At 44.5% G+C, this 19,276-nt stretch overlaps 2 long non-coding RNA genes across 2 annotated transcripts in view; both read left to right on the top strand.

The window, feature by feature from the left end:
- The window catches only part of LOC307183531, an 83,066-nt gene that overhangs the window by 9,938 nt on the left and 53,852 nt on the right, over window positions 1-19,276 (top strand). The window lies entirely within an intron of this gene.
- On the top strand, window positions 560-13,434 carry LOC307183532. The gene is made up of 3 exons (XR_013827518.1): window positions 560-857; window positions 12,699-12,790; window positions 13,107-13,434. It is a non-coding gene; the product is annotated as an uncharacterized lncRNA (long non-coding RNA).

Below are 19,276 nucleotides of genomic sequence, written 5' to 3'. Positions count from 1 at the left end.
AAGGGAGGGACCAAGGATGATGTCCTTAGTCTCGGCTTGAGAAGTTGGGTGGTATGAGGTGCCGATTACTGAGGTGGGGATGGTGGGTCACCTCTGTAAGGGGGGCAGAGGTTAAAGTGTCTTACAGGAGAGAGAAGTCAGTATGGGCTGGATGGGCAGGTTGGCTCCACAGAGAAGGGACAATGTGTGTAAACACATTACATTCAAGGTGTTTATTAGACCTCCAGGCGGGGATGGTGTCAGGCAGATGGATACCGGTCTGAACTATTTTCATTCACCTTTTGACGTGTGCACTTCTTGTTTTACAACCTAGGGAGCCAGCCGCTCAGGGTCAGGGCTCATGTCTCTCCCAGTGCGAAGACAAAGCCCTGTCTCCTGTAGTCTCTCAATATTTTAGAATGAATGGATATATTTGATGAGAAAACTAAGGACAGAGGAACTAAAGGCGTCAAAACCAAGCCCTTCCTAATTAATGCCAATGATCTTCTACACTTAACTTCCTTAGCCTCTGGCACTCTACTGGCCCCTGTTACTGGAGGGTTAGTATGGGATGGGGGGGGGGGCGGGAGGAAAATGTAGAGAATTGAAGACCAGAATCCAACAGCAGAGGGACTTTGGGTACCATCTATGACCTCCTCCCATCCCTCAGACCTCCAGAGGCTCTCCTTTTCTGTCCATAGCTGTGCTGGTTTTATGCTGGTCTGACTTGTCTCCTTGTCTTTGATGGCAGCCCTGTTTCTGCTCCCCGCACGGCTCACTTCACTGATCTGCTGTCTCCATTGCTGGAGATATTCTCTCTCACCATCAAAAGCATTGAATCAGGCACCTATGTAGCACCCTGCTCTCTTAGGAACTAGGTATGTTCCTGGCCCCGAGGTTTCTGACATTTTTAAAAAAATTTTTTTACTTTATTTTTAACATCTTTATTGGAGTATAATTGCTTTACAATGGTGTGTTAGTTTCTGCTTTATAACAAAGTGAATCAGCTATACATATACATATACCCCCATATCTCCTCCCTCTTGCGTCTCCCTCCCACCCTCCCTATCCCACCCCTCTAGGTGGTCACAAAGCACCGAGCTGATCTCCCTGTGCTCTGCAGCCGCTTCCCACTAGCTATCTATTTTACATTTGGTAGTGTATATATGTCCACGCCACTCTCTCACTTCGTTCTGACAGTTCTTAAATTCCTTTTATATTGTGCCTCTTTGCAGAAATTGTCATGGCTGTCCTGGTCATCATCATCTTCAGAAAGCTGGTCAGGTGACAGTGGACATTGTTCAGGCTACATAGCATGTGCTCAGATGTGGGTGTTGATCAGAGAGAATGTCCATTTCCTGGGCTCTCTGTGTCTTAGTGAAGTAGCTATGAGCAATGCCTGTGAGCCAGATGGAGCTAGGTTCCAATGCCTTGTGGCCACTTTCTGGCTGTGTGATTTGAGTGACAGTCCTAATTTTCCTAAAGCTCAGTTTCCTTGTTTATAAATAGGCTATTAAACACGTACTTTGCAGTGTTGTCAAACTGTAAGTGAGATCTGGTATGTAAAACCCTCAGCACAGGGCTGAAAAACAGACACAAATACAATGAGAAAGTGATGCTAAAAATCTTTTAGGTATGGGGAAGGGGCCAAAGCAGAAAAGACAAAAGCTGTTTGGAGAATAAATGGTGAATGCAAACTTTCAAGGCTTGTGTTATCAGCCCGATTGAATTCGTGGGGATCTGATAAGGGAAAGGTAAGAATATTTCTCAGGGCCCACTCTATCAAGAACAGGAAGGTATATGAATTCTCTCTTCCCAGACACGCACAAAGGTAACAACACAATGGACTGTTCTTTAGGAAGCTTTGCAGGCAAAGGCAGAATCTGTAAAAATCCACTCCAGGGGGGCACTGATCGCCCTGGGGCTCAGGAAATGGCTCTCTGAATGGCCTTCTCAGCTTCGCCTGGGACGCCAGGGCCGGGGATTGCCCTAAATTCTTCGAGTTAGCCTGCAGTTTGGCAAAAAGCCTTTCCTCCTGGGTAGAAGAATAATTTTTAGATGATCCAGCTGGCACATTGCAGAAACATGCTAATGAGTCAGGAATGATCTTCTCAGGCTGCCCCACGCCCCACTTGCTCCGGGGTAGAGAATTTCCAGGGAAGCGGGTAAAAGATTTATGAGATTAATCCCGGAAACGTTTTCTTCCCCATCCATTGTTCTTGGGGGTGGGGGTAGGGGGTGAGGTGGGAGGGGAGGTGCCAGGGGCGGTGGGCTTGGGATGTGAGGGGGCGGAGAGGGCCAATTAGAAGGGGACAAAGCCAGGACTCCTGCCTTTAAGGGAGAGCTGGAGAAAAGAGTGACTACAGCAGCCAGCTAATGAGGAGTCCCTGACGATGAAACATGCAAGATCCTTTTTGGAATGTGCCTGCCTGCGGGCCCTGCAGAGCCTTAGAGATGAATTTGGGGAGGAATGGAGGTGGGGAGACCAGGGGCCCCGGGCTGGGGTGGTAGGGAAGCGTGCCCCAGCGCTGCTGGAAGGGGTCTGATCGATTAGCTCCTGTCCTCACACCGGTAAGGAGAGGAAGGGGAGGAGGAGGGGGCCGCGCTGCTTGATTCCTGTCGTGTCTTCCGTCCCCCAGTGAAATCCCCTTTCCACTCCCTGCACGTTGCAGCCCCTTTTGGAGTGAGATGACCTACCTCTCCATTACCTGGTGGGCTGGAGAGCTAGCTAGGCTTTCTTAGAACTCAAGGTTCCTTTATAGAAAACTGATGGGCTAGGAGTTGGGTCACTGGGAGACCACCTGTAAGAGGATGCTGCTCTTTGGCAAAAAAAAAGTTCCTACGTTAGGGGGCTTCCCTGCTGGCGCGGTGGTTGAGAGTCCGCCTGCCAATGCAGGGGACACGGGTTCGTGCCTCGGTCCGGGAAGATCCCACATGCCGCGGAGCGGCTGGGCCAGTGGGCCATAGCCGCTGAGCCTGCGCGTCCGGAGCCTGTGCTCCGCAACGGGAGAGGCCACAACAGTGAGAGGCCCGCGTACCGCAAAAAAAAAAAGTTCCTACGTGCATTCTGTGGATTTCTTAAAATATGAAATGGCAGAATAGAAGAACAAGATTCAATGAGTTTGGTTTTGTTTCAGTCAGGCATGGGCAGATAGAACAGATATAGCAGGCACAATTTACCTTGATTATCCCAAAGGCCTTGAGTTTGTCACAACTTGCAGGTTTCTTATTCAAAAAATCTTTTAATTGTGAAGAGTGGGAAAACTAGGCTATTAGAATTTTACCTCATAGGAGGGTAAAATAAGTCTTTCCCCAACTAGAAATAGACAACACTGGGGGAGGCATCAGGCACTGTGGAGCCCGTGGGTGGGTAATCACGAGATGGGTTAAGCCACAGGGCAGGCCCTTCTCTTGATCAATAAGGATTCCATTCAGCATCCCCTTTCCTTCCAGTTCCAGGCAACCATCCATCCCAGCTTGGAGAGGCCTCTTAGAAGCTGGGGAGAATGGGGAGGTGAGGGGCTAACTTTCAGTTTTGCTACTGCCTGGTGGGCTCAGGGCTTGCCTTCCCACCTCCTTCTACCTCCACCCAGAACTTTCTAAACACAGGTGTATTGTTTCACAAGTAAAACAGAACTTTTTATAATTTGCTGCAACTACTGACAGTCTTGGTAGCAGAAAGGATTTTCACACCATTTGCCCTCCAGAAATTTCCAAGTGTTCCCCAAAGGTCTCAGAAGTCAGACTCTCACTTTTGCGAATAAAAGGAGTTTGCCTGGATGAGTCCGCCATGGCATTAACACTTGTGTTCTCGGTATGTCTTTTTCTGTCTTGAAGCATTTAAATACCAACCACCTTAAAAATTTTAAAGTAGCTCTTTTCAATACTTAAGTTCTATAAAATATGTTGGGCCTTCCCCGTAATGTGAAATTTGGGATGGCGTGTGTGTGTGTGTGTGTGTGTGTGTGTGTGTGTGTGTGTGTGTTGGGGGAGGGGAAGTAGGCTCAAGTATAGCTAAGAAAACTCCAATTTGACTACAGGCTTTGAGTCCTGAGCATATGTCCCAGATTTCTGGGACAGTCCCAATTGTGAATATTCAGACCTGTGGTCAGACCAAGAGAAAATATGAACCCTGCCAGGGAAATTAGCAGGTGGTTCATTATAGATAGCCTTGCATTTTACAGTTTGCTTGTATGTATAGAGTAGATCTTGGGCAGCCCTCCAAATCACCAGTATCTGACTTACCTGTTTAAAATTGTGAAATATGCCGAGTCATTCCATGTCAGGTCTGTTTCCAGTTTCTTGTCACTGGATTCAACCTGAGCCTAAACTTTATTTAATAAACCACCTTTGTCTACCTGGCCAGCCCTAAAGATGAACACCTGTGATTAATCCAGGAAAAATTCAATGCAACACGTCTTCACTGCCTGCTGGGAATGCCCCCAGTCCTGGGCACACAGATATGCCTAACACAGTCTCTGAAGTATGATGTTAAAGTGAAAGACTTTCCCTTTCAAAACCAGAAAGGATAATAATAATCTTTTGCTAATGGTTCCTCCCACACACTGTGGACTTATATTTTGGAGGAAGATCAAAACGAGTTACCATATGAGAAGCACAGCCAGAGGGCACAGGTTCAAGATTTGGTTGTGAGAACAAAACTTTTAATTAGGACTTTTGATTTCTTCTCATGAGATATGCAGGATAGTCCAAGTTATCAACACTTGGGAAAACCCAGTGGTTTGTTTGTTTTTTTTTAATAACCCCATGTTCTTGGCTAACAGGAAACAGAAAAAGATTGATTAAAAAAATTTGGAACTGGGTCTGCTGGGAATGAGAATGACACCACTGGTGCATTTCACATGGGCTACTAAAGAGCTCTCAGATATGAATTACTTTCAGTGCTCTCCCCCCACCCGCCCTTGGCCTGAAGAGGAGCTTCTGCTATTTAAAGCTGATTAAAGAAAAAAAAAAGCCACTGTATTTACCAACATTGGTGATCCGGCCAATCCCTCTGGCCTCTGTGTTCTGAACTAATGTGGGGTTTGCTTGAGTCTGAGGTAGGCTTAGAAGCAGAGGTTCAGACCACCCACTTTTAGGATCTAGAAGGTGGTGCTGGCGTGAGGCTGAACTGCGGCACTTAATGCAAGCTGGTGGGTTTGAGCAGAGGCAGTCTTGACTCCATCAGAAAGTATTTTCCAAGTGTCTTCTTGTGAGTGTCCTCCAGTGGATGGGGCTGAGCCTGGGGCCCCCGACCGACCTCACCTGCACGTGGGAAGGGCCTTTTTTCAGTTTCCTGGCTTATCAGCAGACACAAGATGTATTCAGCATTTTCATTAAAAAAAAAAAAAATGAGGGCTTCCCTGGTGGCGCAGTGGTTGAGAGTCCGCCTGCCGATGCAGGGCACGTGGGTTCGTGCCCCGGTCTGGGAGGATCTCACATGCCGCGGAGCGGCTGGGCCCGTGGGCCATGGCCGTTGAGCCTGAGCGTGGGAAAGGCCTTTTTTCAGTTTCCTGGCTTATCAGCAGACACAAGATGTATTTAGGCGTTTTCATTAAAAAAGAATGAGATCAGAATGGCCATCATTCTCCCATCAATTGCCTATTTTATCGCTCTACTAGGAAAACTGTTAAATCAGCGATGCTCAACATTTTCTGGTGAGGAACTAGTTTTGAGTTTGCAAAGTCATAGAATCCTAGATTATTCAACCTGGATCCTGGTTTGAATTCTTTCATTTTATTGGTAGGGCAGCCACGGTCCGGAGAGGTGGGAGAACTTGTCTAAAGTAACAGGGCTTCCGTTCACTTTATTTACTCATTTATTCATGTATCAAGTAATTTTTGCACACCTGCTCTGTGTTGGATATTGTGCTGAGCCCTGCGTACACCATTGTGAATAAGACAGAAAGACCTCGTCCTTAAGTAGGTTGCAGTCTGGACAGGAAGATGACTGACAGGAAAATAAACCTTACAAATGGTGATGTGTTTCATGAATTAAATGAACAGATGAGGAGTGTGGAGATCCTCTTGCATAGAATCTTCGAGGAAGTTGAAGGGAGGTGATGTTTCAGGCACTGGGGAGAGGAGCTGGGGGTGTTACAGGTGCATCACTGATAGAGGGAAGTTATGGTAAAGAACTGAAGACAACTGCAGCACATTCCTGGTTATCGGGTGGGAATTCTCTTCAGATCCCATGTGGGTATCAGCGGGGTATCAATGTTGTACTGGGGGATCTTTAACGACCAGTGGGATTTATTATTAGATATTATTCTAAACTATTTCAGAGGTCCCTGACCTCTCTTTCTTCATCTGTTGTAGTGGGTGAAAGACTAAAGCAGGTGAGATTTTATGTAAAACACATATTCCACTGCATCCCGATATGGAGAAGGGATGGAGTAGGGACAGCAACAGGCTCGCTGAGTTATAATGGCAGAGTTTATCCACTGTCACCCCTGAGTATAACATACATACAAGGATAACTCAAAGCAGTCCAACACCTGATTTCTCCTCCTCAGCTAGAAATAGTCTTCCCGTCCACCGAGCTCCGGATCTCTGTGATGGTACTTAGGACTATTGAGTTGTATGTGCACAACTGTCCCCTGAAAAGTCTTGTAAGTTCCTTGAGGCTAAGATGGTGTGGAATTCATCATTCTCCAGCAAAACCAACACCCAGCCTATTGTCATGCTCATAAGAACTGCTTAATGAATATTTGTTGAATGAATCATATAGAAGGACTTAAAAATAACCTTTAGGGAGAAGAGCTGTTAGAAAGGCAGTGCTGTTTTTTTTTCTTTTTGGTTTTTGCCCAGTGGTCGGTATAGGGAACCCGTAATTATTACTATTACTACCAGTCACAAGAAATGACTATCCTAGGATCATTGCTTAATTCCTCTGATGAAGCCATTGGCTTGGTGACAAGAATATCACTGAGGACAGAGAACCACATTCTGAGCTGTTTAACAGAACCCACAGCAGGGCATCACTTCATCACCTGGCTGGGATGTGAAGTCGTGTCTGAGCGTTCGCTTCCCAGCGCTTGGCCGGCTCAGTCTCTGTCCCAGTTCGGACAATGACATAGACCCTACCTACATCCTGTCTCCTGACCCTTGCTCTCCAGGCTCCAGGCCAGACCCACTGGAGACAACTGGATGGCCAGGACCATCAGGAAGTACACACAGTCCCAGGAGGTTCTCACAAGTATGGGTCAACACTGCACCTGCTCTGGAAAGTCTGGGGCATGGACCATCCCCACGAGCACAAGCCTTTCCTCTCACTCTGCTCCTACCCTTCTCACAAGCAAAGGACAAGCACGGCACAAGGAAATTCCAAACTCTGTTGTTCTAGGGCCACCCACCTGAAAACCAATACGAATCACAGGGCAGATTCCTGCTTCTGCCAAAGCAAGGAACTTCCACTGAAATGATGGCAGTGGGGGTTGGTACAAAAGATAAGGGGGCTGGGAGTAGAGCCCGAGGCAGTGTGTCCCTGCCTGGTGGGGACCCGGGTAGGTCCTTCCTGCTGTATGACCACTCCACAGTCATACTCCTTGCACTCCTTTGAGAAACATTCATTTTTAGTGGCAAGGGAAGGGTTCAAAAACTCCAGGATCTGAAGTTACAGTGTGAAGTTGTTGCAGGTCAGAGGTGGGAGATGAAAATACAGATAATGAAAAGGGTCAGTGTCAGCAATTTGCTGATTGACTCTCTGCCTCAGGTCAGCACACAGCCAACAACCAGGGAAACCAGGCCACAGTTAACTGGGCATTTGGGCCAGAGGCACTGAGAGGTGTCTGTTATTTTACGGAGGCCTCCTGTGCTCTTGCTGAAGACTTCAGGAATGGCAAGCTTCCCTCCTGATTGGTTCTTCCTGAAGACATTGTACGGCCTGCTTTACTCGGCATGACACCCTGTAATTACCGTCAGATGAAGAGAGAAAGACCCATTACGTTTCTTACTACTTTCTTTCTCCTTCCCTAAAACATTAGCTGAAAAGAAGAAAAAGAAAAAGGAAATCCAGGTAAGAAGGGCCCAGCACTGTGGACTAGTGGTGAGGGCCAAACCTCTGTGGTTGAAAAGAAACGCTACAGGTTATTGCGCGGAGCATTGGAATCACCAGGGAACCAATTAACTCCTTGTTTGGAGGATTAGCCATCATGGTATTTGCAGATAGTTTCTTAAACAGTAGCGTTTGGAGTCCACACTAGTAGTAACTGAAGTGTTGATAAAAGGGCTTCCAGAACAAATCAAGAACCCTAATGTAAATGCGGGAGGCGGTGTGTGGTGCTCCAGTCTTTGGATGAACAACTTGGCACTACATTCATGGCTGGAGGAATCTAAGACTCACAAAAGACAGCTTTTAAGGGAAAACTCTTTTCTTAGACGCACTAGTGAACAGTCTGTTTGTTCTCCGAAGGTTGTTTTGTTAGGGCCCCTGTTGCCACCAACCATACAGTTCTTCCAGGGGCCTGCATCTCCCATGATTTGTAGCTTGTGTGTGCCAGTTGGCTTTGGGCTGTATCTGAGACATTGTAGCTTGGGAATCAAATCTTTTCTCTCGTTCTTGGTTGCCGCCCGCTTTTATTTTAAATTGCCTTGTGCAATTGCCAAGGTTAGTTCCAATGAGAGGAGCTCTACTGAATTTTCTTTACCCACCCTTTGCTGTATTAGTTTGGTAAGTTGCTTCTTAGGGAATAAGTTTTGCAACTGGGAGGGTGGAGATCTGATTCTGAGGAGCAATTTGGTGTAGCTTCCTGAATGTGCTCACAGCCCTAATGCTAATGACACAGTCCCCAAACAGAAACTCTCCTGGGTGTTTTGCTATGCTGCACATTCCCATCGTCATCTAGGGAAACAGAGGGCGGCGGGGGGCGGGGGGAGGCTCTTCTATCAAAGAATGTATAAAAATGTAATTAGTTATAGGCCACACTCCCATCACTTGAACTCATAGAGCCAAACAACAGTCAAGTTGGCAGGGATTAATCCTATCTCATTTTATAGATGAGAAATTAGGTCCAGAGAAGAAAAGTCATCTCCATCCCCCCAGTGCTGGTCTCAAAACTAGTCAACAATCAAAGAGCTTGGTGTTATCAAAATTAAAAACAGATTTATCAAAAAAAAAAAAAAAAAGCTAGTTACCAGCAGGCTGGGATAGAAACCAGGTCTTTTGATTTCTAGACTAGTATTTAACTCATTAATTAGAATTGTTGCAGTTCCAACCTAGATCTCTCCAAGAATGGTGGCTCAATTTTTATGTTTGGTGTTGATTCCCTCAGGGATGTCTAGCTAATTTAATTTTACTCAACCAATGTTTTAGAAATTATGGTCTTTCTACCACCTGTATCAGAATTATCTGTTAAAAATGCAGACCCCCCCCCCAGACTTTCCCAAGCTTCAGAATCAGAATCTCTGAGAGCTGTATCCAGCATCTGGATCTTAATAAGCTTCCCTAAAAGAGTCTTATGCACTTGAGAACCACTTTACCTGGTCCAAAGTCAACTTAATGTATTGTATTGATTTAAAATGCTCGCTTAGGGATTCCCTGGTGGCACAGTGGTTAAGAATCTGCCTGCCAATGCAGGGGACATGGGTTCGAGCCCTGGTCTGGGAAGATCCCACATGCCGCTAAGCCCGTGGGCCACAACTACTGAGCCTGCGCTCTAGAGCCCATGAGCCACAACTACTGAAGCCTGCGTGCCTAGAGCCCATGCTCTGCAACAAGAGAAGACACCGCAATGAGAAGCCCGCGCACCACAATGAAGAGTAGCCCCCGCTCGCCGCAAGTAGAGAAAGCCCACGCGCAGCAATGAAGGCACGGTGCTGCCAAAAATAAACAAATAAAAATAAATAAATAAATTTGTATTTAAAAAAATGCTTGCTTGAACAACAAAAGAAAAAAATCATGGGACTACATCAAACTTAGAAGCTTATGTACAGAAAAAAAAATCAACAAAATGAAAAGGCAAACTACAGAATAGGAGAAAAATTTTGCAAACCATGTATTGGATAAGGGGTTAATGTTCAAAATATATAAAAAACTCATATAATTCAATAACAAAAACACAAATTAAGAAATGCACAGAGGGGCTAAAGACATTTTTCCAAAGACATCCAAATGGCCAACAGGTACATGAAAATGTGATTAACATCACTAATCATCAGGGAAATGCAAATCAAAACCATGATGTCATATTATCTCACACCTGTAAGAAAGGCCATAATTAAGAAGAGATAACAAGTGTTGGCAAAGATGTGGAGTAAAGGGAACCCTTGCGCACTGTTGGTTGGATTGTAAAATGGTTCAGCCACTATGGAGAACAGTATGGATTTCCTTCAAAAAGTTAAAATAGAATTGCCTTATGATCCAGCAATCTCACTTCTGGGTATATATCCAAAGGAAATGAGAACAGATTATCAAAGAGATACATGCACTCCTATGTTTATTGCAGGACTCACAAAGAAAAGATATGGAAACAGCCTAAGTGTCCATCAATGAATGAATGGATAAAGAAGATGTGGTGTGTATATATGTGTGTGTATATATATATATATATATATATATATATATATACACACTATTCAGCCATGAGAAAAAAGGAAATTCTGCTATTTGCAACAATATGGCTGAAACTTGAGGATATTATGCTAAGTGAGATAAGTCAGATGGAGAAAGGTAAATAATGTATGATATCTCTTATATGTCAAATCTAAAAAGAAAACAAACTCATAAAAGCAGAGAGTAAAATGGTGGTTATCAGTGGCTGGAAGGTAGGGGGATGGGAGAGATGTTGTTTAAGGGTATATACTTGCAACTAGCAGATAAATAAGTCCTAGAGGTCTAACACACAGTACAGTGATTATAGACAACAAAACTGTATTATAAACATTAATCTTGCTAAGAGAATAGATCTTAATTGTTCCCAACACTAGAAGAAATGAAAATCATGTGATGTTAGCTAATGCTACAATGGCAATCAAATTGCAATATAAATGTATCAATACATGTGTACACCTTAAACTTACACAGTGTTCTATGTCAAATATATCTCAATAAAAATAAATAAACGAATAAAAATGCTTACTTCGAGTTTTTCAGATGCTAAAAACTACCACCAAAATGGAAGAAATTAACTCCTTGATGATCATGAACACGTAGCCCACAGACCTTCTGTGATAATGTTAACCGCCCTGTTACTTCACCATCGACCAGTTAGAGAATTTTGCATTAGCTGATCACATACCCTGCGACTCCCGTACCTCAACTGGCTTGTAAAAATGTTTTGCTGAAACCCTTCGGGGAGTTTGGGGGGTTTTTTGGGCACAAGCCACCCATCCTCATTGCTCGGCCCTGTAATAAACCTTTCTCTGCTCCGAACTCCGACGTTTTGGTTTGTTTGGCCTCAGTGTGTGTGGGGCCCAGGAGCTTGCGCTGGGTAAATGTTTAAGCAAAGAGCCTGGATCCAAGCTCCAACCATCTAAGGCACCTTTGCTGCCCTGTACCGTGGAGGAGTTGTCTTGCCTGTTTCGGCGCCTCTAGAGCCCACCAGACTCACAGCTTTAGTAACTTACTGTAGTTTTCTGTTCAATTTCTAGTGCACAGATTTTTTTTCTTTATGTGTGTGTATATAGGCTCATGCTTTACTTTCCCCCTTACTATCTTTTAAATTTAGTCTTTTAAAATATGTTACCTATAATTTCTAAGAGTTTAGAGGAAATGACTTCAAAACATAAGCTTAAAATGCCATCTTGAGACCAGTCCTCGGCCTCTGGGGATGAGAACAGCAACAGTTCTCCTGATGCTATCTTTGGAACATCTACCATTCCTGCTACTGCTAGATTGATGTTGTCCTTTGTTTCCCATATAACCTGAGTTACTCTCCTAATATGGCTCAGTGCCTGACAAAGTCCACTCAATATGGATGAATTCTCTCTTACATGACTTTATTAAGCCCATCAGTGATTCATTTAGCGAGCACTTTTGTAATAACTTTGCAATATCCTCTAAGGAAATGGATCTGGAGGAGAGCCAGGCTAATTTAGGAGGAACATGGTTTAAAAATGAGTGAATCATTCTCAAAAGCACACAAGATGGCTATAGAAATATATTAGTATGTTTCTACAGATTAAACTGAGATCCTTTGCAGATAATGAAACAAACAGAAAATTCCTGCAGATTAAGACTCCCAACCAAGCTTTCAGTGAGTTTATTTGCTTTAGCTTGGAGAGAAGAGTCATGATAGGGTGCTGAATTATATCAGTGGAGAACCAGAGGTGAGACTGGACTTGGTTCTAGAATCCCCTTAGCAGTGCAGTATGCAAATCATGGGACAGCATCGAGACACATGAATTATGCAAGAATGTCTTAGGGATTCCCAGAGAAACCTCCATTTCCTTCATTAAACATGGCTTAATAAAGCAGTCCAAAAAATCATATTTGGCAGGTCACTTTTTTTTTTTTTTTTTTTTTTTTTTTTTGCGGTACGCGGGCCTCTCACTGTCGTGGGCTCTCCCGTTGCGGAGCACAGGCTCTGGACGCGCAGGCTCAGCGGCCATGGCTCACGGGCCCAGCTGCTCTGCGGCATGTGGGATCTTCCCAGACTGGGGCACGAACCCGTGTCCCCTGCATCAGCAGGTGGACGCTCAACCACTGCGCCACCAGGGAAGCCCACAGGTCACTATTTTTAAGTTTGAAACTCATCCACATTTTTTTTTTTTTTTTTGCAGCACTGCGCTGGGTGGTTTGGATCCCTTGTCAGTTCACGAGGAGCCATTTAGCCCATAATTGTGGAAGAGGACTAAGAAACGATTTCAGTTTGGTATAAGAACTGTGATAATGATATGCAGATAAGGGGCCCCTAACATTGACTCTGAGGGTCAAAGACTTCCTGGAGGAGATAATGGCAGGGCTAAGCCTACAAAGAAAAGTAAGAATCCATCAGGCAGAATGGGGGTGGTAGAAGTGGGTGGGTAGTGTGAGATAGTGTTTCAAGTGTGAAGAAAAGCAGGGTTATGAGGTATATACTCGTTACTTTTCCGTGACCAGCATCTGCACCCTTTCCCTTATATCACACTGATTTCCTTTGGAAACTTACCTCTCCCCATACCTCTTCCCCCCTGTGGTGCTATTGGCAGGAGGAATACACAAGTCCCTTCTTCCTACTAGAGAGCTGAATGAGCTGCATCCTGCCTTATCCGACCTCAGTACAGCCATGGCACTGAGCGAAGCTTGTGCCATTCAGATGCTTTCTTCTAGAACTTTGCCCTTGCTCCAGGGCTGGACAGAAGTCTTGGAGGTAATTCATTGCAGTCGTGGCATGCCTACTAGATTGTTCCCATTAGAACACTCTTGCTGTGCTTTCTATTTCCTCCTGAGTCTTCATGGTTCCTACCACTTCCCAAGCCTCAACCCCCATATCCTTTCAGTAAATTCTCTTTTGTTTTAACTGAGTAAACAAATCCATTTTGGGAGGTAGCAAGGAGTTTATCATGGGTAAGGCACAGTGTATGCTGGGTAGTAGTTGACAAGCTAGATCAGAAAGTGTCATAGATGATACACAGAGTTATTTCAACTTTGTTCCCTAGGCACTGGGAATTCTCTGAATGATTTTCTTTTTTAAATAAATTTATTTATTTATCTATGGCTGCATTGTGTCTTCATTGCTGCGTGCGGGCTCTCTCTAGTTGTGGAGAGCGGGGGCTACTCTCCGTTGTGATGCACAGGCTTCTCATTGCGGTGACTTTTCTTGTTGCGGAGCATGAGCTCTAGGCACACGGGCTTCAGTAGTTGTGGCACGCGGGCTCAGTAGTTGTGGCTCATGGGCTGTAGAGTGCAGGCTCAATAGTTGTGGTGCACAGGCTTAGTTGCTCTGCGGCATGTGGCATCTTCCTGGACCAGGGCTCGAACCCGTGTACCCTGCATTGGCAGGCAGATTCTTAACCACTGCGCCACCAGAGAAGTCCCTCTCTGAATGATTTTAAGTATGAGCAGCTTCACATTATTTTTGTGGCTGCTCTGTGGTGAATTATTTGGAAAAGGGTGGGTGGAGGGACAAGACTGGAAGCAGAGAGAGAACACTTAGGATGATTGCGGTAATCTAGGCAAGAAGTGATGATGGCTTGAGTCTCTAGGACTTGGACAATTCAGATGAGGGAGGTAAGGGAGAGATTTGAGGTCTTACTGTCAGGTGTGGGGGCTTGGAGGGTGGTGGAGTGTATACGTCAGGGCTCTCCAGAGGAAAAAAATCAGTAGGAGGAATTGGTTCAGATAATTATGGAGACTGAGAAGTCCCATAATCTGTAGACCTAGGACAGTTGGGGATATAATCTGGTCACATTCCAAAGTGCTAAGAACCAGAGGAGTCAATGGTATAAACCCCAGTCTGAGGGCTGGAGAAGATGAGATGTCCCAGGTCAATCAGTGAGGCAGAAAAATAAAGGAAACAAATCCCTCCTTCCTCTGTCCTTTGTTCTATTTAGTCCCCCAGAAGATTGGTTGATGTCCAATGTCTTGGTCCATTTGGGATGCAATACCATAGACTGGGTGACTTACAACAACAGAAGCTCATTTCTCACAGTTTTGGAGGCTGGAAGTTGAAGATCAGGGTGCCAGTATGGTCTGGTTCTGGTGAGAGCCCTCTTTTGGGGTTTAGACCGCCAGCTTCTAGCTGTGTCCTCGCGTGGTGGAAAGGTGCTAAGGAGCTCTGTGGGGCCTCTTCTATAAGGGCACTAATCCCATTCATGAGGATTCCACCCTCATGACCTTATCATCTCCCCCAAACCCCACCTCCTAATATCACCTTGGGGGTTAGGATATGAATTTTGGGGGATACAAATATTCAGACCATAGCACCCACCGACATTGGGGAGGGCAATCGCCTTTATAGAGTCCGCTGATTTGAGTACTAATCTCATCTGGAAATACCCACACAGACACACCCAGAAACAGCATTTAATCTGGGCATCCTCTGGTCAGTCAAGTTGACACAAAATTTACCATCCCAGTGGAGCCATCCTAAAGATAAGGAGTACAGGAAGACGAGAGAGAGAGAGAGAGAGAGAGAGAGAGAGAGAGAGAGAGAGAGAGAGAGAGAGGAGAGAGATAATTGAGAGAGAGAGAGAGAGATAATTGGAGAGCTCAGTTGTGGTCCTCAGTGGTAACTTTGAGTTAGAAACTCTTCTCCTACTGCAGCAGCAGTGAGGAAACATCCATCTACCAGCTGTGGTGTCCACAAACCTGACCCAGGTTGGGGATTCCAGATGGGCAGGCCTGGTGCAGGTCTGAAAGGTGGGCATGGAGCCCAGGAGAGAGAAGTGAGTGTGGTGGTATGTGGGTTGGTGGGAATTCCAGGAAGTTGAGGTGTGAAAAGCTGTGCCTTCTGCCCATAACAATGGAGTTTTCTGGGATCCCTTTCCTTTCCCCTCTGGGGGACCCCAGGGTTGGCCTGTCTTGTTCCCTTTCCTTACCCACACCTGTTGTCACCCAAGGTTTCAGTCTCTCAGTGACTTGCTGAGAGGTTCCTGTGATGGTGGGGAGAACAGTTTTGGTTTAGAATTGGACTGGGGCCCATGCAAGAAGGCTGTAGCTTCCTTGGTGAGAGAAGTAGGGCCAGGAAGGAGAGCTTGGAAGTAACATAGTTTTCCGACCTTTATGGCACTCACACCCTGAGATTTCCTTACTCTCTGGCAAAGTAGTTTCTGTGTCACAAATTTCTAAGTTTTGCAGAACAAGGTATTCTGGAAGCAAAAGGAAAGATTACAGCGCAAGGGCTCAATCCATGGGGAAAAAAACAACTCTCTTTTTCTTCTTCCTTGAAAGTGGGAAGAAATTACTTTCCCTATAACCAAAATGCTCAGGGGGGCTCATCTCTGGACTTTACCATGAAATGCTTTGATCCCAGGAAATTTTGTCAGGTCAACTTTGGCTTATGGGTCTAAGAGGAGCATGGGGTGGTTGTAGTCAGGAAAAGACAGATCCAAGAGATAGCTGTGTTTTTAAAAAAATTATTTATTTATTTATTTATGGCTGAGTTGGGTCTTCGTTGCTGTGCGCGGTCTTTCTCTAGTTGCGGCGAGCGGGGGCTACTCTTTGTTGTGGTGTGCGGGCTTCTCATTGAGGTGGCTTCTCTCATTGCGGAGCACGGGCTCTAGGCACACGGGCTTCAGTAGTTGTGGCACATGGGCTCAGCAGTTGTGGCTCGCAGGCTCTAGAGCACAGGCTCAGTAGTTGTGGCGCACGGGCTTAGTTGCTCCGTGGCATGTGGGATCTTCCTGGACCAGAGCTCGAACCCGTGTCCCCTGCATTGGCAGGTGGATTCTTAACCACTGTGCCACCAGGGAAGCCCCCCAGAGATAGATTTATAAAAAGTAGGGTAGTATGATCTTCAGTATGGGATGCATTTCCTCCAATCTTACTCCTCTTCTGGCTCCCTGTTACACAATTAATAACATACTTATCACTGGGAATGATATTTGTTTATTGCTTATATCTTTCCTTAGATTAAGAACTTCTTAAAGACATGACCTCGATCTTACTCATTTTCCTACTTTCTAGAGCCTAGTCCGGAGACTGGCAGTCAATAAGGGCTCAGTCAGTGTTTGTGGATTGAATGTGAATGATTTTCAGAAACTCTCCTATTTTTCATGCTTCCTTCTCCTTTTAGGAAGGCCCTCATGCATTCAGACAATGACAGAGGAAGAGAAGGAGAGCGTATCCAGAGCTCTAATAGACCTGATATCTTTGTATTACTTAATCACCTCTGATCCCTCCCCCAGAAAAAGAATCTGTTATTCAGAAAAGCCTCTGAAACTCATGAACATTACATTCTTAATAACTGATAACGGTGCACTTGCTTATTAAAAGAAATGCTTTTGTTGATACTTTAGGGCTCTAATGTGATTTTTCTTTACCTTTTCTGGTTCTCCCCCAATTCTCTTTCTTTCTAATCTCCTCTGCATGTCTTCCCAGTCATCTAGTCATCGAGAGACTGGATAATTCCCAGCCCCTTTTGATTCTTAGTAAACTCTCCTTTGGGAATTATGTTAAGAAAGAAGCAATGGTCTGTATGTATATGAACAAATCCAAGCAGATGGCAAATTCTCCAAATGAATTCTACTTCTAAATAAAAGAAAACAGTGAATCTTCCAAGGGACAAAGGAGAGGAGCTGGGAAGGAAGGGATCTGGGCCCACACACCTGCAAGCTTGCGCAGCCAGTGTGACTGTACTGTCGTCGTAACTGTGCTTTTGATGGTCACCTTTTTTTTTTTGTATATGCTCTATTTCCCTTTCAATTTCTCCTTAGCTTCCTAGTAAAATTCTTTTGAAAAGCCCGGCACGTGTTGGCTAAACCAAAAGAGGAAGAAGAAAGGGAGTTTTGTATACATTTAGATTTGAAAATGAGACTCAGCTTAAGACTTTGCTATACCCCAGGGCAGCGATTCCTAATTTTGGGGAGGTGCCAGACTCCTTTGAGAATCTTATAAACACTATGGACTCCTTTTTTAGGAGACTGTACATATGCAAATCTTTTTCTTTCAGCTTCAGGGAGTCTGAAGGTGCTGTAGATGGTGGGTTGAGAATCCTGCTTTAGTGGGTGGGGGACAAACTAAGGGAGAAAGCGTCTACTGGTGGGTGTTCTCATCTGGCCAACCTGAAATCACTTCCTTTGTAAGCTCATTTTTCTTTCTTTGGTCCCTTGAATTATTTTGTTTCATCAAGATCATTATGATTAATAGCTTACATTTATTCAATATTTCTTAGCACACGGTCTCACTTAATCCTGCCAACAACCTTAGGAGGCAACTATATTATTTTCATTTTGTAGATGAGGAACCTGAGATTTAGAAAGGTTTAGCAAATTGCCCTGAGCAATTTGCCCAAAGCCAGTGATCCGAATCCAGCCCATGCTCTTAATCCCTCTGCTAAGTACCTCCACATGTTTTGTGTTCTTTGGTCTTTGAAGATGAGAGTTATTTACACATCTCACTTATCTGGAATGCTAAGGTGGCCCGGTTTACCTGGTGATTGCAGTCGTGTACAGCTGTATCCATTTCTGTAAGCCTCATGTTCTTTGGGGGCAAGTTTCTTTCTGAACTTCCAACTGTCATTCTTTTGTATGTTCTGGGCAAACCTGTCTCAGCAGGGAATATTTTCCCGATAATAAATGTGAAAAGTTAAGATGCAAAGAATATACTCTTGTTCTCTTTAAAGGACAACTGATCTCCTTCATTTCAGACACCATTAATTGAGTACCTCCTGTATACCAGGCACTGTGCTGCTGTCTCAGCAGATCTGTGGGCTTATTGCTCATGTCCTGGTGAGGAAACACATGCTCTTTCAAGGCAATTGTTGACTAAAAGTCCTGGAATTTTTGAGTTTTTAGAGACTTGGAGTTTTCCTCCTAAATAATGTTAATGGAGTGATCAAAACTTGAAGTGGGGAAGTTTATCTCTGTATTGGGATGTAATCCTCATTAAGGGACAGGGAAAAGTGATTCACCATTTTATCTGGGAAAAGCATTCAACAGCCATGGTGTGGCTGTAGAGGACAGGTGCACATTCATTTTATGATGAGAGCCATTAATAACTGTGGGTCATGTCATTTCATTGATACGTACAGTGTATAACAGAACTTCTAAAAGTCAGGGAGCAAAATGGTAATACTAAGAATGAGTTATTATTTGAGAACTCCATTCACTTTTTTCCCCCCAAATCATTACCATTTACAAGTTTACAAGAAGATAGCAGTTGCAGAAGTTTCAATATGTCACTCTGTGAAGCATTACTTTTCAGTTAGATCAAATAGCTGTTCTAGATCAATTCCACCTCTTTCTGATTTTGTGTTTTCTTGCATACATAGAAAAACTGTCAGTGTTTTGGCTCTATTAGCTGAGAACCTCAGACAGATTGGAATGATGCAATGTTTTGAAAAGGAAGTAGTTCCTTTGAATAATTATTTTTTTCCTGCTGTGGTATAGGCTAGAGAACAGAAAAATCCCCGGGGTGCAAGTGGGAGAAAAAAAGAGGGTAGGAAGGCACAGAGATAAACTAGATTAGTATTCCAAGCTATACCTGTCCACACTGAGAAGACTCATTAGTTTTTCCGTCTCACTATTTCGTCCCGTTATCCTACCATCTCATCAACATCTAAATCCTCTCTGTAACCTCTCTATTTCAACAGTCATCACTATCACTTTTACAACTTTTGTGTGTGCTCTTACAACATCATCCTAAATAGTCACAGACTGTAAATAAAAAGGCAGAATGGCAAATAAACATGAACACACTTCCATGCTTAGAGCTGTGC

The sequence above is a fragment of the Stenella coeruleoalba genome (genome assembly GCF_951394435.1).
Source record: "Stenella coeruleoalba genome assembly, chromosome: 3".
Taxonomy (NCBI): domain Eukaryota; kingdom Metazoa; phylum Chordata; class Mammalia; order Artiodactyla; family Delphinidae; genus Stenella; species Stenella coeruleoalba.
This window is presented reverse-complemented; position numbering and strand designations above follow the sequence as displayed.